This window comes from Acartia tonsa, chromosome 2 (genome assembly GCF_053477335.1).
Source record: "Acartia tonsa isolate MP-2025a chromosome 2, ASM5347733v1, whole genome shotgun sequence".
Lineage (NCBI taxonomy): Eukaryota > Metazoa > Arthropoda > Copepoda > Calanoida > Acartiidae > Acartia > Acartia tonsa.
The window spans coordinates 20,454,413-20,481,422 of NC_137261.1; positions in this window are offsets into that span (position 1 = coordinate 20,454,413).

Below are 27,010 nucleotides of genomic sequence, written 5' to 3' on the forward strand. Positions count from 1 at the left end.
GAAATATACACAAACATGTATAGCTTCAAAAGGTTTTAAATAGCTGAATATATGCCCGTGTTCTCTTTTGTAATAGGGATAAGACAATTGTCGACAAATTGATGTACCTAATCAATAATGATAAACAAAATTACCCCTTCTGTATATTAAATGTATTGCATACTCCTTGTTGTACCAAAAGTTTTGAAGCCAACGTTTTTATTGCACTTTGGGTACCAGTATATTTCACAGTCCAATGTCCCCTACCTCCCTGATTCATATTAGGCTTTATTTAAATATTTATTATTATTTGATAAAAGAATTATAGATTTTATTGTGATAAAAGAAATATGCAAAGTATGTTGAGCAGGGTCTAATTTGGTTAGCTGGAATACATAATTTTTATTATAAATTTCATACTGTAGTACATATTCTTTAAAATCATGTTAATGGTTTCCTTTTGACCTTTTTTATCCCTTATTTTAATTAATGTTTAGGCATTATTTTTTTTCAATTTTCAGAAAATAAAACAAAAGCAAATGATTCAAGTACCTAAAGATGGTTCTTCTTTATGCATAGGTCTTGGGAAGGTTTATACCTATTTTGGGGAGGGTACCACCACCCTCCTAAGAGAAATCGTCAAAAATCAAAAAGAATAATATAAAGTTCCGCCTAGCGGATATTTGTTGGTAAACAACTGATCTTAACATAGATTTAAAAGAAAACAGTTTCGTCGTGCCCCTAGAAGCTTCTAGGGGCGTAGCCGCTAGTTTACAATATTGTTACAATACAAAGATGTTACAATCCGCAGCGGCGAACGCGCAGCCTTAAATGACATGCGCAGTTGACACACCCTAAAATAAAAACAAATATACAAACCAAAATGTATGTTCAACATGTGAAATTCTCGATAAAAATTGAATAAAATGTTCTCTTTAAAGAAATCAGATTTGCTCCGGTGAATGTGAGCATTTTTTAACATTTTTAAACATTTTGCCAATATCCCATTTTTTAGAAATTGACAATAATTAAATCCCAACCCACAGTTAAATTTTTGTGCATTTCATATAGCTAAAGCTACATAAGACCTACTCTACAAAATACCTACCCCTACATAAGACCTACTTTACAAAAGACCTACGAATATATATTTTTATATAAACATCAAATTTATTAATAAAGTAATACATAATCAATACATGGCCGCAGCGCTCGGCCCCCTGGCCTGCCTAGCCGCGGGCGCTCGGCCCCCTTGCCTATAACCTAACCTTACCTAAATATTATAAAAAAAAAAATATTAAAATTTGAAAAAAATCTACCAATCACTTTTTGTAAATCAACGAAATTCTAAAATATAATTAAGTTAATGTACGATAAACATTCATACATTATTACATATAAGTTAGGTTAGGTTAGGTTAGGTTATAGGCAAGGGGGCCGAGCGCCCGCGGCTAGGCAGGCCAAGGGGCCGAGCTTTGCGGCCATGACTTTCTAGCATTACGATTTTTTGTAGAGTAGGTCTTTTGTAGGCGTTGGTCTTTTGTAGAGTAGGTCTTTTGTAGGCGTTGGTCTTTTGTAGAACCGACGAGTAGGTCTTTTGTAGGGGTAGGTCTTTTGTAGCAACGCCAATATTTAAGCTTTTTTGTTTATGGAGAGTGAGTAAAAAGTTCCAATATGTCTTTATATGTATAAGCCAGAAAAAAAATATTTTAATGCCTATGTTTCAAGACAAACATACATATTAAGATAAAATTGCTTGATTTCCAACAGATTAGGTAACTTACAAAGGAGCCCCGTAAGTAATTAAAGACAAAGATAAAAAAGATACTCGATCTGTCTGGTCACTTAAATCTTGAAATATTTTATTTTGGTTCATAACTTTTATTTTGGGAAATTGTATTAAAGGAGAGGAGGTTGAAGGGAGATCAACCTGATTCAAAAGGGATTTTACAAACATTTCTTGTATACATACAGAGACGTGAGTGAGTTAGTCAAAAAGGGGGTGCACACACATTTCAACCAATTCTATAACGCGACAACTACACTGCTGGCAAAATGTTATAGGACAAAATAGACCAATAATAAAATTCATTTATAAGTTCATATTAGTTCTTTAAAAAAAATTTCTATTTAATTTTTTATGTGTATTCTTTAAAATTAGATTCAAATTTTTCATAGCTTAAGCAAAGGTGACCTGAAAGTTTTGGATATCGGTCGATTAGTAATGCATTTCAAGCTTTTCCCATGAGTTAATATTTATTATAAATTATTGAATTAATCATTAGATTTTTACAGCTGTTAACTCTTTTGATTTGAATCTAAAAACACCTAACTAGGGGGGATATGATGTAAAAGGGTGCTCCAAATTAAAATGCAAGGTAGGGGATTTCTATGAGGGAAGGGGGGGGGGGGGTGGAATATTTCACTCAATCCATTTACAAAAAAAAGTACAAAATAAACTAGATATTTTTTATTTATTTCAAATCTTAGTTGTGAAATTCTCTTGCTGATTAGAAAATAAATTTATGCAAGTCCATGTTTTTCTAACCTAAAAAAGAACTACTGGTTTCCTGGATTAGAAGCAATTTAAAATAACTAGCCACGAGAAAAAGAACAGTAAAGTTTAATCCACTGAATGTACATTTATCTGTTGTAGATAGGTTGTGTTTGTTCAAAGAAAATAACATACAGAGTTTTTAGAGTCTTCATCCTCATAGAAAAGTAACAGGATGTTTGTGTTTGTACCAATAACTGCTTGACCGATATTCCTCTCCTTAATACTGAACTTTCTCAGGAAAATTTAAAAAACATTTTTTGGAGAGTATCTTACTCTATAAGAGAAACTAAAATTGAAAGGAAATCAAAACAAATCAACAGACAATTACAAAAACATTATAGATTCTAGAATTGAAACTAAACTTAGACATGAAAAATATGTTATCGAAACAATTGAGATTAAAAGAAAGAAGCAAACACTATAAAGTTTGTACACAATTATGATTTTTGGAGAGAAAAAATTAATATGTTAGAAAATTTATCTTACTGCTTATATAAGAGTTGAATATAAATTAATCAATGATTTTAAACGTAACATTATAAAAGTGATAAAATAAAAGCCCCTAGTCCAAGATATTTTTTTTTCAACGGCGAGATTTTACTTGCGGATACAAGCATAAATATTTTATACACCTTGCACGATAAAAATTAAATATTAACTAAGACTGCATATAAAAAGTTAATTTAGATAATCAACATTTCAATCATGATTTGTCTATATATGAATAAAATTCACTTTTAATTGCAATTTACACCAGTAAAAATGGGAAATATTTACCAATTTTCACTTATAGTTAAGTCATGATTTATCTGTAAAAATGTTTTAGAATAAGAACATTAAGATGGCTACACTCCAAGTCTACAATTTTCAGGAGGCTTGATATCAGTATAGGTGAGATTTTAGGCTCTCTAATTTTTACCATTCCGAGTTGAGTTTTGGGATAGGCGCTGGAGTGGGTAAATCCTTTCCTTTACTCATTAAAGCATCATTTATTTATAAACAAACTTATAAAAAAAATAACATGTTTAATTAAACTATGTTGATCACTCTATGCTAAAAGAGAAAAAGTAAGATTTAATGTTAGTCGCAGAAACCTATTTTTAAAATAAATTTTTAAGAGTGATGTTAGTATCTGGCTTGTCATCAAAACTTATTTTACCGAGTCATGTCTTCAATACAAAGTCATTTCATGCATAATCTGCCATCCCACTCTCTTCTCTTCCACGCAGGGAAGAAGGGGATATTGCATTGTATTTCAAACTGGTACCCAAAGTTTTACAACGAAGTTATCTTTTTTGTTGACACAAAAAATGGGTACTTTAATTGAATTTTGATTAGCTGCCTCAAAACTATCAGTGTCCATTTTTTTAAACCAAAAATTATAATGGATAGAACAAAGAAAATTGTTTATCATTATTGGGCTATGTATATAATTTTTCGTTGATTGTCTTATCCCTTAAGATCCCTGCCTTTTTCTCCATCTATTTTTGAAGTGAAGAAGCTACTCTATAATACAATATGTCCGAATATCGTTAAGCATCATTATGAAGAAAAGGTAAATTTCTCGGTTGCTATTAATGAAAGACATCTGATTTTTTAGTGGAGATTCTCTATAATAATAAGCATCAGTATATAAATTACATAATGTGCTTTACTATGTAAGCATTTTGATCTCCTTGTTTTGCTATGCTTCTTTTTGATTTAAAACCCCCTTCCCTCCAGTTGTCTTTATCTTGTTATATAACTTCAATTTATGATTTCTCTCTATCTTTTTATCTCTAATCTGCGATTTATTCATCATTAAAATGTTACCTTTCGTTGTATATTGTTTTATCTCATTGTCTATATGCTTATCTTACTATTTTTGCATCTTTTCTTGTATATAATAATTTTCAGCAATATTTTTATTGAAACTATAAGTTAGATATAGTTAGAATATATTTATGGAATATGGTTTACTTGAAATCAACTGATAAATTATTGCACACTTTTATGCTGAGCACTAGGAAATTTATCGTACTTCTCAATGTTTTCAGTTCGTAGATTTTAATTTTTGCTTCAAAAAAATAAAATCTAAAACATTGAAAAATATTAAAAACCTAATCTTCTTGAGAATCGTTAAAGCTCTCTAGTGCTTGTAAAAATGTTTTTGTATTTTGTTACTATTGGAATCATGTCGCATTTCTATTCAGTTATTAAAAATTACTTTCTGTTTGTAGATTTGTTCGTTTGGAAATATTTGGACGTAATTGTCCTTGCTAAAAAAAATGATAATTAATTAGATATATCTTGGCTTTTTCATAAATCTTCATATTTAGGATTATATTGTTTATAAATATTAACTTAATATAATGTATACCAAAATCTTATATTTATAATATGTTCATAGATTCAGGGAATAAAAGACCCCTAATTTTTCTACAGTAAAACATTTAGTAATTGAATTTTTAACAACAATTAGGTGCTGGTTGACATATTTACTAGCAGTTGTCTTTCCCTGCATCCCTGCATGGGGGGAGTATGTTGATAATATACTAATCTATTGAATAAAATCATTCTAGCATGGATAGAATATACCCTCCCCTTCCTTCCCGGTCCGGGTTTAGTTTGAACACTGCTAAATTATGGAAAATAGCAAAATGTATTTATTAATTTATGTCCTTAACTTGAGAGCAAAAATATTATTATAATATTAAACAAAACAATTCTAAATTAATAATAAAAAGAATATTACAGTATTATAGGTTAGTTTTAAAGGAGAAGGTTTAAATTTCCTGTAGTTTTCAGCAGGTATTGTTAAAAAGTCTCTTAATCTAACATTTTGATTAGAAAGCAAAATGTGTAAGTAATCAAGTGCAATAAAGATAGAACACCAAGATGTAAAAATGCAGAAGTTTTTTCCGGAAAACGCATGAACACCCCTTGGTCCTATCAACGTCAGATTTTCTTATCTGAGATCACCAAGAATGACAAGATACATAGCTAGACATCACATTATTAATTAATATTTATTTCACAATTTGAATTTGTTAGATAAAATTTACGAAAATTTTAAGTTTAAACTCTTTACAATTCTTTTAAGAAGCAAACAGTTGAAAGCAAAACAAAATAAATGAAATAAAATTTTTAAACTGTTCTCATTTATTTTCTGTTTAATTTGATAATAAGATAAGTTTTCCAAAAAAAAATCACCAAATATAAATTCATGCAAACTCTACACACGACATAAAACATTTAGAACTAATAACTGTTAGATTGTCCAAAAAAAGGTAGACAGCTGTGCTAGCTTGTTGAAGAAACTGCAGGTAAAAGCGATTGCGGCTCATCAACCAACCAATCAAAATTCAATATTAGTCCCCAAAGTTATTTAGCCAGAGAATTAGTAAACGTTGTTATAAAACTTTGGGGACTATTGTTATAAACAGCCCAATGTCCCGCCCTCCCTTCCTACGTTCCCACACTAGTACACATGTGAAAGTAAATAAGAAAGATGTAATAATCCAATTTTTGTCTTTTTAAAGAAAAGTCAAATCATTGCTTCGCCTTTTAAAGGTGTCAACTTCAAGATCAATGTCATGTCATTCAGTCAATTGTTTTCCTTTTTGGAAGCGAAGCTGCTTTTCTAGTAAAATAAGTTCGTTTTGTTAAATTTGTTTTGCTTTTTTTTTGTAAATCTCATTCTAGTAACTAACAACATTGTGTAACAAATTATCTTTAAAAAAATATTATTGACACAATTAAGTGTATAATAATTTTTTTTTTAAAACAAAAAGTTTCTTCTTGACCTATCTCTGTGTTTGTGTTCAATTATAAGAAAAAGAAAATAATTTATGAGTTTTTCTTGACAAAATATGGTGCAGTATGCAGTGCAATATATTAATAAATAGTTTTTAAGAGGGATTATCATATTCATTTGGTTTATGAATGTGGTAATTTTAGCAGTTTCGGATATTTTCTGAAGTGCATTTTCCAGTATGGTTTTGAAACTGATTTTTGTCCGCTGGATTAGAACCGGTTCTTATCCATACAAAAAAATCATGCATTACAGACCTTTTCCCACGAATATCAAAATAAAAATCATAAAATTAAAACCAGTTCTGTTAGCCCTAGCATTTGACCCCTCGGGGCTAACCTACTGATTTTAATCTTGTAATTTTTCATTTTGGTATCCGCGGAAAGCTGTCTATAATAAGAAGCGATAAGTAACTATTACCCCTCCATAACATTACAAGTTTCACTGGGTATAAGAAAAAAATCATTTCAATTGTTACATAACATGATTTTTTTTTGTTGGAAAAGATGAGTGGAAGTTGAGGGGAATCTACTTGGAAAATGAATTTTATTTATTTATATTTCGTTTTTAAGTTTCAGCAGTTAATTATAACTATCAAAAGTAGTGGTATATAACTGAGGTGGATTCTTTAAAAAAAAATTGGCCCACTAATCACTTAGTGGGGCAAAATTGTTTTCGTGAAAAATCTACCAAAATCATATTAAAAATCTACAAAAATTAAACAAAATCATAGAAGGGTTATTAACATAAGATTTTATTTAATTTTTGTATATTTTTTATGTGATTTTGAAGGATTTTTCACGAAAACAATTTTTTTCAAGAATCCACCTCTGTATTTTGTCTATTTTATAATTTTTTAAAAGATATATTTTGGTATATCTATAATACAAAGTAGAATGATGTATGTCCGTCCGTCTGTCTGTCCGTCCGTCCGTCTGTCTGTCCGTCCCTTAAGATCTCGGTAACCACTAAACCACTAACCCCCATTATTTTTTGCTGAAGATTTCCTTGGACCTTTTACGAATTTCGCCAAAAAAAAATTTATCACCTCTTGGGGCAAAGCCCCTAGAGGCTGGGGGTGAAGCCGCTAGTTTGTTTATAAACTATTACTTTTCGACAAAAATTGCACGGATTTAAAGAAATATTTTTATATACATATTAACAATCTGCTTAAAAATATGGATTATAAACATGTATTTTTTGAATAAGATAGTAAATACCCTTATTTAGTCTTATTTGTTTTTAAAAGCGAAGCTTTATAATTAGGGTCAGTCCGTACGTCCGTCCTTCCGTCCGTCCGTCTGAGACAGATAGCTTTTTTCGTTAATTTAGGCATGTTAGAATTGTCCTATCGATTTCAAATTTTGCATGGTGATTCCTGTAGTAGTTGTGTATGATTTAGAAAGCGTAGCAACTCTATAATCATTACCAGAATGTCCGTACGGCCTTTTTAAACATGTTGATTTTTTTACTTTTTTACCAAAATTTTTTATGTGATCTAATTATCCGAATGTTCTGATTTTAGTTATACTGATTCATGGGACAACAAAGTACAATATTATAAGCAAAGCAACTCTATAATCAAGTCCTAAAAATGTAAGTATGTCCATAAACATTATCCTGTATCAAAAGTTTTTCAACAAATTTACTCACAATTTTGCTTTGACTCTTATTCATTTATATTCTGATTATTCAGTTCTGACACTATACAAGTGTTAATGTCCGTGTGTCCTATCGTTTCAGAGCTTCGCTTTTATGAATGTTGTCATCCTTGTTGTTCATATGCCTACTAGAAATGAGAGTTAAAATTGATAGGAACTAAAAATTACATCTATTTATGTATATACATATAAGTTTTGTGTCAATCAAAGAAAATTGGTTAGGTCCTGATTAAAAACGCTGGTTTAAACTATTCCATAATAAACCACTGAAAAAATAATTAAATTGTATTTTAGATAATTAAAATATTTTTGCCAATAAAAAATTTCTTTCCTTATCAAAAAAAATATTTGATTTTTCACTTGTTTATACATTTTGTCTATCAACTTTATGGTAAAAATATTTACTCCAAAACCTCTATTGAAATTTTCCAGTTAAAAAGAATTTGAAATAAAAACATATCCAGTTAATTAGGTTTTCATTTCTACTGGCAGTAAAGTTTTTTTTTCATGAAATTAATGTTTGCAGGTTTAAAAAAAATTAAGCGAAGCTTTTAACAATTAGTAGTCTTTTCGTCTGTTTGTAAAGAATATCTTTGGTTGTTAATTTTATATGTGCTAAAAGAACCATGTCCATTATGTTAATTTCTTTAACAATTGGGTATATGCTGGAGTTTTTAATAAAATTTATATTCGTTATTGTTTCGCAAAAGTCCGTACATTAATGGAGTACTATAAAGGTTAGGAAAAGTTACATGCAAATTTAGGATGGGGGGGGGGGGGTATAGAGGTGTTTTAAGCTTTAAATAGGACAATTACCCCCAAATGCCCCCTTCGCACGCCACTGATAAGGAGTATGTAGGTAAAGTGCAACATGTTTTATGTAATTACAACCATATTATATTTTTCATCGGATTAGTATCGAATATTTGTTTGAATTATAAAAAATTATGTTTTTTTGTTGAGCTCCGCTTTCACAAATGTTGTCATCCTTGTCTTATATTAAAATATCCGAGGAATATTTTAATTATAATTTGGAACAAGGCTAGATTTTCTAAATACAAGTAAGAAATTTTAAATTATTTAACTTTAAGCTAAGCAGCTTTTCAACTGTATTTTGTCAGTTTGTTATACAAATAGTCAAATACATCGCCTAATCTGCATTATAATTAAAGTGTTCCTGTTGCTGTAATGTAAGAAGGCTGATATTTATAGTAGAATTAATGGAATTCCTTGGCCCATAAATAGGAACAACCTAACACTATGTAGATCTTTATTTTAACGCTATGGTCGTGCAATAAATCGAATGTTTATTTTTGAGCTGTGTAAAGCAAATTTTTATCGAGGTTATTTTAAACTGTTGGGAAAGGTTAAGGCAAAATAGTTTTTTTTCAGGTAACCTTTTCGGATTCCTGTACTTCTCTGTACATACATATGATTCTATTTTCTGTTATTCACAGAATTAATTAAAATTTTATTTAACAAGTCTAATTAAAATCAAAATACTGGATTTGGACAAAGGATTTTGGTTATGAAAGCCTATTAGTTCAATATTAATTGAACTCTGGTTCTCTCTCTTCATTAGTAATTGGTTTTTATTCCATTTTATGTCTGTAAAGTTCATTTGTAATTAAATTTAACATTCTAATCAAAATTTGAATTAATTAAAAATTTCCACTTTAAATATAATTGATCTATAGTGAATTTTTAGGAATAGTTTAAAGTATAATTCAAAAATATATGGGATTTTTTTCAATTAAAGTAAAATTGGTTTGAAAGAACCTGTTACTGAAAAAGTATTTTTTATGTGCATCTTATTAAAAATAAGAATGCACAGAGTAAGAAAGTGTTTTTCAAAGTATGAGTACCTAACGTTAAGTAAAAATAAACAATGAAATGTTCAAATCTACAATTTCTCTTGATATTACACAAAAACAACTAAAGAATTAGATTTATCTATAAAGCTATAAAAACATATGATACATATAGGGATGTGGTTCCTAGTCTTACTTTTTAATAAACTGTTGCAGCTTGATTTTATGCCAGATAGGACTTCAATTTCACTGTAACTTATTAAAAGAAATAGCGCTAAGAACAGCTTAAAGTAAAGAAAACAATTGATAGGCGTAAAAACCATCAAAACATAAGAATTTCTAAACCATATGTTTTTGATGAAAGTGTTTCAAATCACACACCATACCACACCACACACACACACACATATATATATAAATGATCAAATAACAAGAATAATTAGATACATAGTAATACTTGATAAATTATGAAAATTAATTGTACTAGAATTAGGAGACAATTTGTCGTTTTGTGAAATAGCAATAAAAAAGTAGCTCAAAATCAAGCAAGAAAAATTCGTTGACCAACCATGCTTAATATTCAAATGAATATATATGCCTATTAGCCAGGGAAATGTTCAAGCATAAACTTTTTAAAAGAAGCTTTTAAATTAATAAATTGGTTATAGAGTCGCCACTTTTTTTTATAAAGAAAAGTTGAGAAATTATTAGACATTCCATTGAAACATTCTGATGACAGTCACAACATACTTAACATTTAAAGTAAAAAAGGAAAATTAGGTCCTCTTTTTAAATCCCTTATTTTGAGAAATTTTGGAACACAGAAAAACGATCATAAATAAAGTTTTGTAATATAGGTTAGAAAATCGAGAGTATTTTACATATTATGTGTCTTAGACTATTTGATAAAAATACCATTATTTTCACATTAAGATTGTATATGGTACCTCAGTTTAGTTAACATGCAAAAATTTTACCAACGATTTTTAAATTAGTAATATTTGGCTAAGTTTACGCTAAAGACTAAAAGTGAATGATAATTTAAGATTTTTAAATTAGAGGATAAATCAGACAATTTAATAATCCAAGGTTTTTATTGACATAGTTTTTTTTTAAATTTGAAAATTATTAAAGCGTTTTTTCATTAAAATATAAATGCCTGTTCCTGGCTTGGAGTAGAGATGGGTGGTAGATTGTTATCTAGTTGTCTTTAACACACATCTTCTCTTATCACTCTTTCTATATGGTTGGGTTAGGTGTGGTAATAGCATAAACAATGAGAGTATTTAAAGGTATAGACCTTTTTACAGTAGATTTTATCATATATCTAGAACCTGCGGGGGGCTCTAACCATGCGGGGCCAATTGCCTAACCCCGCGGGGCAATCATACATAACCTAAAATAATATCAAAAGCTACTGTTAAAATACGACGAAGTGCCCCTTAAGAGTCGTTGTCTCAAAACGAACTTACCCGTCTTTTCTTAAATGTTTCAGATATGGAACATAACAGCATAATTAATGTTAGCAAAATAAAATAAAGTCTTTTTTTTCTGGCTTTGAGTGAATATGTAACAGCAAAATAATATTTGCTTTATTTGTTATTATATCTTAATTAACTCTCTATATAATTAAGTTTGGTTTAGAATTATAGTTAGCATTGTCCTTTGCTCGAAAATATTAAAGCTTATTTAGTATTAGCATATTCTTTATAATTTCTTACACTTGTATGGGTTAAAAAAACATAATGTCAAATATTAAGGTTTAATATCTGAAACAAAAGATCTAAAAGTCAATATTGGTTTAGGTTGGTTAAGCCAATTTCCTCTAAAATTCTTGATGATTTTTCTCTCTCGATATATTATAAAAAAAAGTTAAGTAGGTGACTGATAAAATTGATAAAATTGACTTGATAAAAGAGAAAACAAATCAGCTAAAGTTAATTTCAATTGTGCATTTGTTGTAAAACGGCCACAACCACCAGAAGAATTTAAAAGATTTTGTGTTTCATTGTTTTAAACTACTAGTTAAGTTTGACTGGAGTCGTGTAAAATGGTTTCCCTGTGTCAACATGGGGACTTTCAAACTGGCGTTTTCCTTCAAGTTCAAATTGACCCATCCCCCAATATGGTTGATTTAAATCTTTATTATCAAGAAAAATAATTAAAACAAATTTAATTGGTCGGATAAACAAAATTAGTTATAGAGATTGTGATAATTAGTTTAATAAAACCTTCACAAAAAATAGAGTAGCCAATTAATTCTCTACAAAGTTTTATACACTATACATACGGACGGACAGTGTGAGCTGCATAGCAGATGCTCATAGGAAATATACATATAAACGTAGGAGTGACATGTAAATGGAAAAAGTCGCTGAAAAAAAGACATATGACGTCATAAAAATGAGTGATTATCCATATCTTTTTAGGGGGTTTCTTTTCCACTTCTCCTCTCATCTCCCTAATTTTTATGACGTCACATTTACCGTGACATTTCAAGACATTGGAATTATAGAATAAATTTGCTGCAAAGGATTTATTATTACTTGGATCTTACACCAGATTATCATATACTCTAATAAAGTGAAACTTGTAGCTGACTAAGATAACGATCCCTTTAACCTATTCCCTCCCCTCCTTCTGAATGAAAGAACTGATCAATACGTGATGTCCATGTTAGCAACCTAAATTGACGACAATAAACAGAATATATTTTAATAAAGAGGTGTTTAACTGGCATAACTCAAATTAACTAGAAACTGTTGTTAATTTGACAATTGGTATTTAGGATTTTGTTTCAGTTGTAAATCTTTTTTTTCTTCCTTTGCAAGTTTTACAATACATTTATTGAGGATTATTAAGTCAACATTTTTCTAAAAACTTTGTTTTACACTTATTATAACATTTATAGTTTTTTTTTGTAGAAGCAAAGCAACTCTACATTATAATTTTGGTATGATGCTTGTCTATTTTTTTCTTTAATTTAGATTTATTGCTTCGCCATTTGCCTCTATAGGAGGGAGGTTGATTTCGGAAAATAGCTTAAAACACAACATTTTATGTAGCTAACCAGAAAGGTAGAACTAATTAAAACCAGCAATGTCCGAGATATTTAGCTGGAGACAAATAAACCCTTACTACTTTTTATTTTAGGATAAGTCAAATGTTGTATATACTTCATATACGTTTTATCTAATTAAATTCACAAAAACTACAGAGATGTGGTTGATTGTTCGAAAAACTACAATAAACATAGGCATTAGGAATTTTTCAAAATTAATGGTTAATTTAAGGTTAAATTTAAGACCTATTCATCCTCGGTAATTTTTTGGATATATTTTTTATAAAAAAAAAAGAATTTCTTTACTTCCTTTTTGTCCATTTTAAGCTTTTGCAACGGCCAACAAATGTTATGAAAGTAACAAACTATGCATTAAATTTCTATGAATATGTGTAATAATATTATTTTTCTGTATGCTCATGTTGAAATCAATATCTATCTGTTTATTCTGTCATTAAAATAAACTGATTAGGTTAAGCAAAAGGATACATTAATAAGACATTAGATAATAGATACTGAATTATCCTTTTTAATTTTAAAGAAAAATAACTGAAAACTTTTTTTTTATAAATTTTTATGTAGGAATAAGGCCATGATATTATCAAAATAGTTAGCTGTATAGTGCAGTAATCTTGGATGATGGATAAAAGGATAGACCAATCGAAAAAATATCAATTTCTTTAGTATTAAACCGTAGCGTAAAACATATGTTGATGATAAATTAATCAACAGTAAAAAACTTAAAATACACATTTTTAAAAATTTTGATATAGGAAATAATTGAATGAGAATATCAAAATGGTTAGATGCATAGTTTTTTACAGGGATATATGGATAGATCAATAGGAATATTAAAATAGTCAGGTGCATTCATGGATATAAGGATAGGTTAATGGAAGGAAAATTTATCCCAATGAATAAAGCAGTAATGATTAACAAAAAAAAATATTTTTCAAATAAATTGTAATTAATTTAATTTTACCCCTATTAAAATTTTAGAATAGCTTAAATAAAACTAACAATTTTGATAAATTTTGATATTTTAAAGATTAGCATGGGAATATGAAAATGGTTAGATGGTTAGTATACTCAGGAATAAAGAATATGTCAATGGAAAAAATTGGGTTCTTTTTGATTAAAACAAAACACAATATTTTCATAATTTTAAGATTTAAAAATCCATCACTCAAAAGAATCGCTTTTAAATCTAATTAATTAAATTAAATTTTCTTGGTACATTTGATCCTTACTAAACATTTATCCAATAAATTGAAATTGAAATCTTATCTTAAATTTGTCTATCCCTGCACCCGTGGCTAAATCTCATCCATCTTCGTACAATGGTTGTCAAAATTTGATGTAGGAGAAACGGAGGGAAGGAGACACCGACACAATATCAAAGAAATGGGCAGTTTTAGGATGTGGGAGGAGGGGGGTGGAGGTGGTGGGGAGGTTAGGGGCGCTGATACTTATAGGCATTAAAATGTTTTTAGCATAGGAGGGAGAGGTGTATGTGTTAGAAAAAGAAAACATCTAATACAAGGATGGATAAATGGGCAAAAAAATTTCTTACCCTAAAATATTCTTGCATTTATTAGGAATTAGGTAAAGATTAACTTATCGTACCTTTTTTTCACAATTATTATCCTTGTTCCTATGTAACCTAGGAAACGTAAAAATATGGTTATTGGGGGAGGAGGAAAATTAGAGATTTTCTTCTTGACATGACGTGTTGGGATCGGGGGTAATATTTAGGTATAATTCAGGAAGGAGGGGATATTAACAAAAGTTTATAGACACAATCTCATATTCGTTGGATTAAAAACTTTGGGTATTTTTAGTAAATCTTGTTTTTTTTTAGTACAAGCTTATACACAGCATATTTAGTCTTTAGTATGAACAATCAATAGTTGGTTTGAAACATAACTGTATTAGCTTATTTATTTTCATCTGAATTATTGGTCTAGAGTAGCTGCGCTTCTTATCGAAATAATTGTCCTTGTTTTTATATAAAATTTTGAACTTAAAGCGTGACAGATACCTCCTCCCCCATGTCATTTTAAATAATATATTTTCCCTATTTCTAATAGGGTCAACCATCCTAATTGCCCTGCCCCATTCAAGGCTAATATCTTAAAATGTCCCTTTATGACCCGTTAGAGACTATATAAAACCAGGGATCTAAAAGGATAAGACAATGGCCGATAAATTGATATATATTCCCAATTATGATGCACAAAATTAATTACTCTGTAGAGTACAATTAGTGACATAAAAGTTTGAACATTCAACTTAATGTAACAACCAATCAAAATTCAAAAAAGTCCCAAAATTGTTAAGCCAACGAATATCTAGACAAAAATACAGGAAAATTGGAAGAAATATTTACTTTTTTTAATATCCTTTTAATTCTGCTTGTGAAAATTAATTCTGAAAAGTTCAATGGAAATTACCTGATATTTTGAAATGGATAAAAGATGAATTTATCTATCATTGACCTACTCCGTATTCATAGCTTTTAAAAACTAAATCTTAAACCTACCCCCTTCCATCCCCAAGGGTCCAATAACTTAAACCACTATCTTAAGTAAACCAGGGATTCAGAGAAAGGGTAAAGAAAAAGTTAATGAAAATATATTAATCAACAATCATATACTTACAATATGAGCTCCAACATCAAAGCTACTCCATGTCAGAATTTTAAATAATTTGAGTAATAGAATTTAATTATCTTTTATTTACATATCCCTGGATACCTGAATCAACTAATTAAAATATCAATTAAGGGCACATTAAAGGTTTTCTGGTAATTTAATTGATTTTATTTGACAGCCTAACCCCTCCCCCCCCCCCCAAGAAACATTTAAATCAAAACAAATATTCTTAATTTCTTAGTCATAAAATTTTGATGTTTTTATTATAGTATTTAAAACTTTCACAATATAAGTATATCAATGATTTATTAATGATAAGAAATTGGAACTGTATGATATTTTACTATTATTTTTTATAAAAATGCTGTTTTTCTCTGTAATTGTCGATACTCCTTTCTTAAATGCATTTATTTATTCTTTGATTTAAGAACCTATTCTTTATATCAAGGCTTTTTAGCTTCTTAAAAATATTTTTTTCTATATACTAGAATTAGCAAGATTGTCATGGATGTTTGGCGCTGAAACGTCTTTGGCCTGATAGATGTATGTCAACTTATGTGGAAAAACATTCTCAACAAATACAAGCAATTTTTCTAAATACCGATAATTTAAAAAGGCCATAACTTTTTATTACATTTGTTTGCGTCGCTTTATTAATTTGGACAGTGTATCTTTGTCCTTTTTTACGGAGGCATTACCCTTTACTCTTATTATTATTCCATACTTAACTTATAACAAAAGTTTTTTTAATGTTTTGTTAATTTGTGAGGGTCCTGACAACCCCAAAAAAAAAAAATTACGCCCCCCCCCCACCAAAAAAAATCAAACATTTTTTCCTTAACAATATTTGTTTTGGTAATGCCTTTCCCTATCCCCGGGATGGTTGGCATCCCCCCCACCCACTCCTGTAGCCCAGCGGGGAGCCCCCTTCCTTAGCATCAATTAGTTGACCCAGGTGTACATATACATACACACAGGGAGGGGGCAGTGTAGTCCAAATTAAAGATATGATTTAACACACAGCAGCTCTATAACTAGAGTATATCTAGAAATCCAACTGCTAATGATACAACATCTACACAGTCTCTCTTTCTTTCTAAACGAATCTTATTTTATATTATCTTATTTCAAATATTTTTAGTTTGCTATTGTTGCGCTAATTAGGACCAACAATCGATTTCTATTACTAGGATCTTTCACCAGATTATCATGTACTCTAATAAAGTTAAACTTGAAGCATGCTAAAAGCAGATCCACCCAACCCCCCCTTGACCCCATCCCCTCCCCTCCTACTATATGAACGAAGTGACCAATAAATGATGACTATGTTAGTGACCTAAAAAGAAAATTTCTCTTGTCATAATATCCACGTATACCTAAATACATTCAAACAAATTTATCGGAATACTTATTTCTTTCAATGAAAGAAAGTAAAGAAGAGATTGGGGGGGGGGAGCTAGGGCCCTAATCCCTGGTACTTTTGACACCCCCGCTGTGAAATAGAACCAGATACCAAAATCCAAGGGTCATTTAGGGTCGTGTCCGCATAGGGGACCAGTAATGGGACACTGCGCGACTAGAATCTTTTTGGAAAAAGTAAAAAAATGTGAACAGCTAAACAAGGATAATGTTTCTCAAAAATAGCACAACAACAAATAAACAACAAAATTATATTTGTGTGGAAAATAAAAAAATGTACAATTAAATTATTTTTAAAAGTCATAATATTTAGTTAATAAAACTAGTAATGTTAATGCTATATGAAAACGTAATAGAATCTTTTATTTGAATTGACAATGAATTTGTGTGACTGAGCAAGTAGAGATATAAACTGCACAGAGAGAAGCTGCGTTGAAAGAAGCTACTTAAATACTTCATTCTTAATTAAGGACATTCAAATGTGAAAATCATATAGGGCGGCTCCAGCTTAACACGTAACACATTCGCCCACTTTGGGTAGGTGGTGGGTTCGAATCCTTTTCCTAAAACGCGACCTAACCAAAGAAGATAAAAGTTGTATTAATTCATGCTATGTTAGATGCACGACATGTCTTAGCCCAAAAACAGTTGCAATTCATTCCAATACAAAGTTAGGCTGTGCAATAAAAAGGGTTGGTTGACTGCAATATTTGTGATGTTAGTACCCATTTGATCTTCTACGTTTTTATCTACTCTCCACAAAGGTCTTAATCAGGTAAGTGTGACATTGGTTGTAGGAAACTACAAAAAAAAAAAAACAGTATAAAAAGGTCCAAATGCCAAAGTTTCCTTTAAATTATATTTTAGAGTCCAAATAACGTGAGTGGATGGTTGGATAGATGGGTGGATGGACTGATGGTCCAAAACTCAAAGATGTGATGTTAAATGCAGGGCTTAAGGAAAGGGTAAATCATTAAACTTTAGTGCACACAAGATAAAATCCGAAGCTTATTACCAGGTGAAATTAAAATCCAGTATTATATGCATATAAAAACGTTAACCTAACTTAAAAGGGTAATTTTGATTATCATTATGAGAATATGAATGTACAAAAATTTTCTATTGATTGTCTTTTCTCTCATGCATCTGAAATTTACAATAAATAATTATGTTTAAAATTGTTGATATCCCTAGATCCCTTGACTTAAGGGATGGTTTTCAATCATTTTATGTCAAATTAATCATGCCTTTGTACTTAATTCAGGTCAAATAACCAGGGATTAAACACATAATGTTGGAAAATTAGTAGATTTAATGTAATAACTGCCCAGATATATTTTATCTTGTGGGGCAGTAATTTTGAAGCTAGTATATCCGTAATATAAATCAATGAATTAAAAATTATTATCAAAACGGTTTATTGATGAACTGTTAAGAGTATAATCCTTGCAATAGGAAGCACTGGCAAGGAGGGGTCAAATCATAAACGGCGGGAAATTTGTTTGTAATAATAATTTGTTATTACAAATATGTCCATTCATGATTTAAATTTCCCACAATGTTAAATAAATAATGCTTTCAATTTTGACTTTACCCAAATCAAAACAGAAATGGTTTGAGTTAGTTTGAAGTTTAGAAGTTTTTTTTAAAAAGTTTTTGAGTTAGGTTAGGTTATATTCGGTTCATACTGAATTTTATTATGGCATTATCACTAGGAAAAATAATAGTGGTAGGTAGTATACTTAAAGAAATGCAGTAAATGCTTTAAAAGGCTATTTTTTCATATACTTAAAACTTATTTAAACGGAATGGTGGTTGAACGATCGTACGAACTGCCCTAGTTATAGAGTGGCTATGCTACTAAAAACCAATAAATTAAATATTTTATTATTTTTTGTTTTGTAAATTAAAATCTACATGTGGATCTTTTTTAAAAACTATTTGACAAATAACAAATAGTAATTATCAAATAGCAAGGGTGTGAAATCATTTGCACAAGTTGCAATATAGTAAAGTTGTATTTTTTCACACAGACACACTAATGGCTATAGAATGTACGTGGATATTATGACAAAGGAAAATTTCTCGACAATTTAGGTTGCTATCATGGACATCACTTCATGGTCAGTTCGTTCATCTATTAGGAGATGAGGGATTTGTATAATGGGAGTAAGGGATTGTTATTTTAGCCAGCTACAAGTTTCACTTCATTACAGAACATGATAATCTGGTGTAAGATCCAAGTAATGATAAATTAATTGACCCACTACAGCAATTACATTAGTGATGGCAATAAGCAAAGGACAAAAAGGCTTTTAATGTGACGATTAAAAGTTTTCGGTTGCTTTAGAATAAAATAGATTGATCAGAAGTGATAACACACCAAAAGGGAATAGTTTCAAATCTTTTTTAATAATTTACATCTTTTATCTATTAATATATCTTTATTTAAAATCAGAGGGATTGTCAGCCGACTTATAAATACGCTCATTATCCATAGATTATGAAACATTTCATATTGGGAGGAATGCTGAAAAAATTAGACAATAATTTTAACAATTTGGAAAAATCACCATAAAACAGCGGCTGACGAACCTTCTGAAATTGGAGCACAGCATGAAGAGAATCACTCAGCATAGTAGCGCGTGTCGAAGCATTGTATATGTAAACAAATTCTTTTTTACCAGCTGAGCCATTTCAGATTTTATATCTGTTTTTGCATATTTGTAAGTTGTGTAATTTGTACGTATTGTAGTCTGTTGTTTGTTGTTTTAAAATTTATTTCAATGAAACAAATTAAACACATTTGATATTTGGTATAATTATCATGTTATGATAATACAATATTGCAAATTATAATATCTAACTAATGCGAAATAAGTGGACATTATTTTTACTGAGCATCAAATAATCAATAAATTTATCAATTAAGTTACTATTAATTCCAGTGTTATTGAGAATTTTAGAAGCAAATTAAGCAATAAACATTGTCTGAGCAAAACAATTAAAATCGCTGAATTTCAATATTTGTTCATCCTTGCTTATTTTTAATGATCTGTCTTTTGCTATAAGTGTTAAAATACTAATTTGAATATATTCATCATTTTGATATACAGGAAAATGTATATTGAAAAGATAAAAGTTTTCTTTCAAAAAAATAAAATCTGGTTTACCATCATTATAGTAATTATCAAGAAATAATGCGAGACAATGCGTAAAATAACTAGGGAAGTAGCATTCCATAATTGAATGATCAGTGTCTGCTTTTACGTTACATTTCAAGCAAAGATTATTATCCAATAATTTCATTTCATACAATTTGCTTCTACTTATAAGAGTACGGTTAAACTGTTCAAACAGAAAACTTTTATAGTATAAAACAATAGGAAGCGACAGAATTTTATTAAAGCTATTTTTGAAAACCTCAAATTCTGGATTGTATTTTTTATCCATTTTTCTAGTTTTAAATGAAGGGGGGACAAATTGATCTTGCAATAATTCTTTGTTTGTTTTTTTGTCTGTAATGTTTAAATTTACTACATCTCGCTATATCCTAACCAACCCAAAATAGTTTTAAACCAGGAGGATCAATTGTGTTTTTTTTATGAATTTCTCAAATAAATGGCAAATTGCATATTTAAAAATTAAGTATGGTACGTTAATTGGTCTGTAATGCTTTACAAACTAAGTAGTATTAGCACAGAAACAGCAAATTGAGGAAAGTAAAAATGCTGTACTATAAAAAAAGACAATTTATCTTGCATTTTTTATATATTATACTATATTTTAAAGCTACATAACTCGGGGAGGTTGTAATTATTGATTTTACTTAATTTATTTGTATCATTAATTTAATTATCTATCATTTTAATGGAACATTGATAGTGACAATTTCATACAAAATAGCAAAAGTAATAAAAATTAAACATTAAACTTGGATTAAGGGAAGGGTCTATGGAAGATAAATAAATTCTGACAAATATGACCCCAAACCTTCAAGATCTTGGCTTTCAAGAATAATGTATTTTTTTACAACACAATTATGGATTCAAAAATCCACACTAATTTTAAAAATCCACTAAAATGTCGACAAGCAATTAACATTTTTTGTTCAACCATTGAAATGTCGGAAACTAGAAAAAAACCGAGCTAATGAAACTTTTAAAGATTTATAGTCTGATTTGATATACACACTATTGTCCATTTATAGTATTAATTCTGTCTTTGGGACCTTTTTCGTCTGCATGCAAACTGCTTCCTGCTCATATGTAGCGACTTGGCTGTGTTAATATTAACGACGCTATTAATTGATATTCAAAGCCAATTGAAAGTCTGAACAGGGTCCACTTGTTGGGGACATACAGTTATTTAACCCCTTTCTCCTCTATTGTTTTCCTATAATGGTTTATTTAACCTCCATTTACTTTTGCCTGTATGCCTGTAAATGAAGTGAACTATTCAATATCATGGTAAATTAGTGAAATATAATTTTATTACGAGCTTTAACAAAGACTCAATGAGAATCAAGGGAATGTCTTTAAATAAATATTATATGACTTTAAATTAGATTTAACTACCCAATCATACATAGAAATACTATGTTAATACTATGTTATTTTACAATATAAATCTCTATGTATACAGTACGGTCTTCAATCTATATTAATAAAATGCTTGTAAGATGATAACATTATGATAATTAAATTGATTGAATAACAGCAAAAATAGATTACCTAAACTGGGTTTTACTCTACTGTTGTTCGTCAATTAATATTGCTATATTTAGCTTTCTTTTTTGTCATCCTTTTTCCCCATTTTTTTGTTAATAAATCTGCTCTCATTAGTTTCCCTTCATCCAATGAAGCATACTTAATTCAACTTTGGTTAATTAGATATTTTATCTATTTAACTTTTTAACTTTAATTACAATAGGATAATTTGAGCAGAAATCTTTTTAAAACCAATCTTTTCATATGTTAACTTTTAAATTTTTAGTGATGTTGCGAATTTTTATATGAAATTTGATTAGTTTATATCGACAATATGTCCTTAAATAAAGAAGTAATGGCTGACATGTTATCATATTAACACATGGACTACAATTACCTCTGATGATAAAATAATTACAAATAATAAGGATGGGGATTCAGGAAGGGAGGGGACATTGGGCTGTTAATTACACTAGTCTCCAAAGTTTATAAGAACGTTTTTTTTATTCGTTGACTCACCTACTTCGGGGACTTTTATGGAATTTTGACTGGTTGGTTCATCAAGTTGAGTATCCGAAAATTTCAACCACATATTGTAATCATGTGACATGTGACAAAAGCATAAAACATAAAATGCAAGGACAACATCTTTTAAAAAATTATTTAATTCTCTTTTTAAAGTATTTGATTTAACACTAATTAATAAGAAAAGTATGAAAAAAGAAGTGGTTATCTAATATTTTTTTGAAAAACTACGTTCAATTTTTTTTATTTATTAAATATTATCTTTTTAATATTTATTTTATTATTTTATAGTGTCCCAGCTTTACTATAACTTGGGCAGTCTGCCTGTCCAATTCCTTTCTGTTTATTAGAAGATTTTAAAATCTTAAGTACATCAATTGCTTTTTTTAACTAACTTATACTAATTCTTTTTTTCAATGTTAATTTGATTTTTATGCATTTCTTATAAACCATAAATGTCATTGTTTCATTTAATAAATAAGAACACAATTATTTGTATTTTTTATCATTTAATAAATAATCAAAATAAAAAAATATAAAATAAGAAGAAGCAAAGATTTGTATTATAAAACAATATTAAGGTTTTTTTCTAAGAGGAAAGAAGATTTATTTTAATAATCTTAGGTATTAATTTTTAATCTTTAGGTGCTAGATTTATTTTTACAAATTTAGGGTATTCCAAATAAATTAGTTTTAAAACTTATACATGAATATGATGGTTGTATAGCTAAAAACTTGGTTTGAAAAACAGGACTTAGCCCATTAAGACTAAATAGGCATTACTTATTATAATGCATAGTATAATTTACCGACCATGCTATGCCTTAAAAGATATGGTTACTTTTTTACTTTGGACCATTTAATTGCTGAACACATCGAACATAAAAACTTTAACTAAGTATTTTTAGATAAAATATTTTTTTTCATTGATTTTTAGAAGTTTTAGTACGACCATTCTTCTTTCACTTTTGGTTGTTTCTGTTGTGTTTCCGAAAACCTTTTAACGACTAAAAAGTTACGCCATTGCGACATTTGATGATGTTACGAGTCCACGTGCAACTATGACAATGTCTTTCATAAGTAGCTCAGTAATAACAAAAAATGCAATCTGATTTTAATATTTGCAACATGTAGACAAACAAATAAGCTTTTTTTACTATAGATCTAAACAAGAAAAAATATGTTGATTTACAATGAAGATACATTATATACTTTGATTATTAAGCAGCAGCGCTTTAGTATTTGGTATTTTACTAAAGCTGTTACATCCTGCACTTTAAAAACCTTTTTTATTACTTTTTAATTTTGAGAAACCCTATTGAAATCTAAATTTGAATGACCATATCGGGTCCAACTAGTCTAGTTAAGCACAGACCCTAAGACTCCAAAGCTCTGTTTATCTTCACCCCCCCCCCCCGCCTCTTGTTTCTGTAACCCCTTTTATGTCCCTAATTTTAGAAGTGTTTATACTTTGAAGCCAGAAATATAAATAAATGGTTAAAACCACAAATATCTGTTATTAAAGAAAGTAACCACTTAAACAAAACCTTTTAAAAATCTATCCGAAACAACATTTTACTAAAATTAGATAATAAAAACAGGTTTGTTAAAAATTATTTTGATTTACCTATGCATTCAATAAACAAATAAAACCAAATTCATTGATATTGAAAATAAAAGTAAAATTTATTTTGAATTGAATATTACATAATAATAATCCTAGGCAATGTACGTCTTGTATTTTAAAGTAGCCATTTTTAAATCAGAAACTATTTTTCTGTTGGTTTATGTTCCAACTAATTTGGAGAAGATTTAAACACTTGGATTAAACTCTTTTGCCCTTTATCTGTTATAAGCTAGAGTTATTTACTATAAATCTAGGCTTTTTATAGAATTTAGCAACCCCCCACCCCTTCCCCTACCCACTTGAATTAAGACAGGGAGATAGGATTAAGTTTTCAATTAGTGTCAGGAAAAGGAATAATTCTTTTAATGTCCTGTTGCAAAATTTTGAAAATAACATCCATTTTTAAAACAAAAAAAAGAGTTTATTTTTAACTTTTATTTTTTTAACAGAAAAAAATTCCTACATCGTAAGTATATAGAAAATTGGTAATATGGAATTTAAGAACAATTTAACTAACCTAAAGAAAAAGAAGTTTAAGAATATGTATTTAATTATAATTAAGAAATTTTTCATACTCTGAAGTACGTACAATCATGTCCAAATCATACAGTATCTGCGCTACTTTTGTCGCTTTAAATTTGTTTAAATATTTTTTTAGAAAACTTATCTCTATTCTTTAAATAGGATACTTTAAATAGGAAGACTAAACTTAAGTTTATTAATAAATAAATATATCTGTTGGATTCCAATTGTCAGGCCATTTAAATAATTTGTTCAACTTGAATAGGATCAATAAAATGGCTTAAACCATGCCGTGTTTTTAATTGTTTACTTTGGTGGTATTTTTTTTGGTAGCAACGCTACTCTGTAAGTTTTGAATTCTGGTTGGTTTCTTGTTATTGCTCTTGTAATGTTGATTACTCTTTTAAAAAGGCAATGTCAATAGAATCAAATAGTTTAGGTCGACTATATAACATTTTGTAAAAGTGTTAATGATTACCAAATATACAAGGTGTCGTTGTAAGAGCTATTTTCCAAATACTTTTATCGATCTATTAACCTAAATTAATAATAATATAATATAATGTTTATTTGGTGCTGCCAGGTACCCCCTAGCTTAGGAGATAGCGCATACAATACTCTAAATTGCTGCTATCTATTGACAATTTAGAGTTTACATTATGATGTTTAGTCTCATACAAAAATAATATAATATATACTAAGTTTAATTATTAACTAAATATAAATTGGTGGAATAAAAGGAAAATTTTTTAGGATATGCACCAGGAGCTACAGGAGTACTATCTTGACCAAAATGGGGATAGTGTATTTGATTCCTGGAGCCCCTTTTTAAGGAGGACGAAAAGAAAGAAAAAAGAATATAAAACAAATTAATTGTAAAAAGGGAAAATTGAAACTTTAATTTAGTTAAATTGAGTTGTGAGGATGGTAAAAAAAAGAAAAACACAAATAAACATTTATATTATGTAAGAGAAATCAGTAAATAATAAGAAAGATGGAGAAAAAAAATAGATGAAGGAATTTAGAGAAAAGTAAAACAAAATAAATCAAATATAAAAAATAATAAGATGGATCATTGTTGTATATAATATTTTAAGTTTTAAAATATCATTGAAGATTAATAAGTAGAGATTTTATTTAAAAAGAAAGGAGGAAGAAAAAAAAAACATAAAAAGGAAAAAAAAGCAATACTTCAAGCCTATGTCATTATATTATTTTTCAAAAAAACAGAAAATTTTTCAATTCAAAATAATATCTTTTTAAAGAATGCCACTTTGACTTTTGCCCTATATTCAACCCTCCCCTCCCCGCCAAAAAACAACACTCCCCTCCCCGCCAAAAAAGACAACCCCCCCCCCCTCCTTAAAAAAATCACCAGGTTTTTATGAAATCAATTTTTAAGATCTATTTATGCATTCAGAACAGTTTTCTCTATTACAAATAAAATTAAGTTTTTCCAATAAAAAATCTTTAAGTTTCATACAAAATTGTTATTTTATTGATACTTTATACTTATTACTGATATTAAAACCATATCATTATGTTATGGTTATACTCTTGTTGATATAATAACAATGCAATAGTTTGACAACTAGCTTCGCTACTATTGCACTATATCTATCTTTTTTGATATTCTGTTCGGGTGGCCTGAGCATGAATCTAAAGAAACTAGGATATCCGTCTTTAATTCTCTGACAAATAGTTGGAAGCCTACTTTTTAATTTTCTTAATATATAAGGACCAATTTGGTTATAAGAAATACGCCTAAAACAAGCAAATTAGACAACAACAAAAATAAGTACAGTTATACAATAGGATAGGTTTTATGCTATTAGTGTTTTGATATTAGAAAGATATATAAGCAATTGTAAGGAATATATTTCCAATATTGTCAATTAAAAAAATAAATTTAATTTCTTAATCTGAAAGGATCAACGTACTACGAACAAACTTTAGTTATATATTGGCTGGAATACTTTTCCATGAAAACTTTTCCATGAAAACTGAAAAATTATGTACCATTTTTAAAAATCATTTGACCTAAAAACTATTAAAAGCAGTAATTTTTTTAAATTCTATAATCTAAGCAAAGCTAATTGGTTTTTAATAAAAGAAAAGGATATGGATTGAATTTTGATTTTTAAAATGTTAGAATTACTAAATATATCCTTCTACAAAAATTATATTTTTTTTACAAGGTTGCAAATGCTCAAAAGATAATGAATATGGCATTGCTAAATTCCAATTTAAATTTTATTTAATCGAGATGATATTACACTAGAGACTGTTTTGCACTGATAACTGATAACTGTGAGGTGTTTGTCCCAAGCGGGGCTACCCATTACCCAAAAACCCTCACCTAACCTGACCTAAGTAATAAACACACACACGATAAACTTCTACCCCCGGGCCCTTACCTATATTTTTTTTTTCAAAGTACGAAGGGTGGGAGTTATCAAAGCTTATTAGTGACACCCCCATATTCGATAACCTAATTTATATTAATATTTTTGCTTTTAAAAAAATACAGATTGTGTCATGCTAGAGGCAATAAAAGATTGAAGATCCCTTAAATGCCATAGATGTATATTGCTCTGCTAAATATCGTAAATCTCCTGATTAGGATTAAGTTGGGGAGTGGCTGCGCTCATAAAAAAAAGGCTGAATAGCAAATGTTATGCAAAGTGATTTA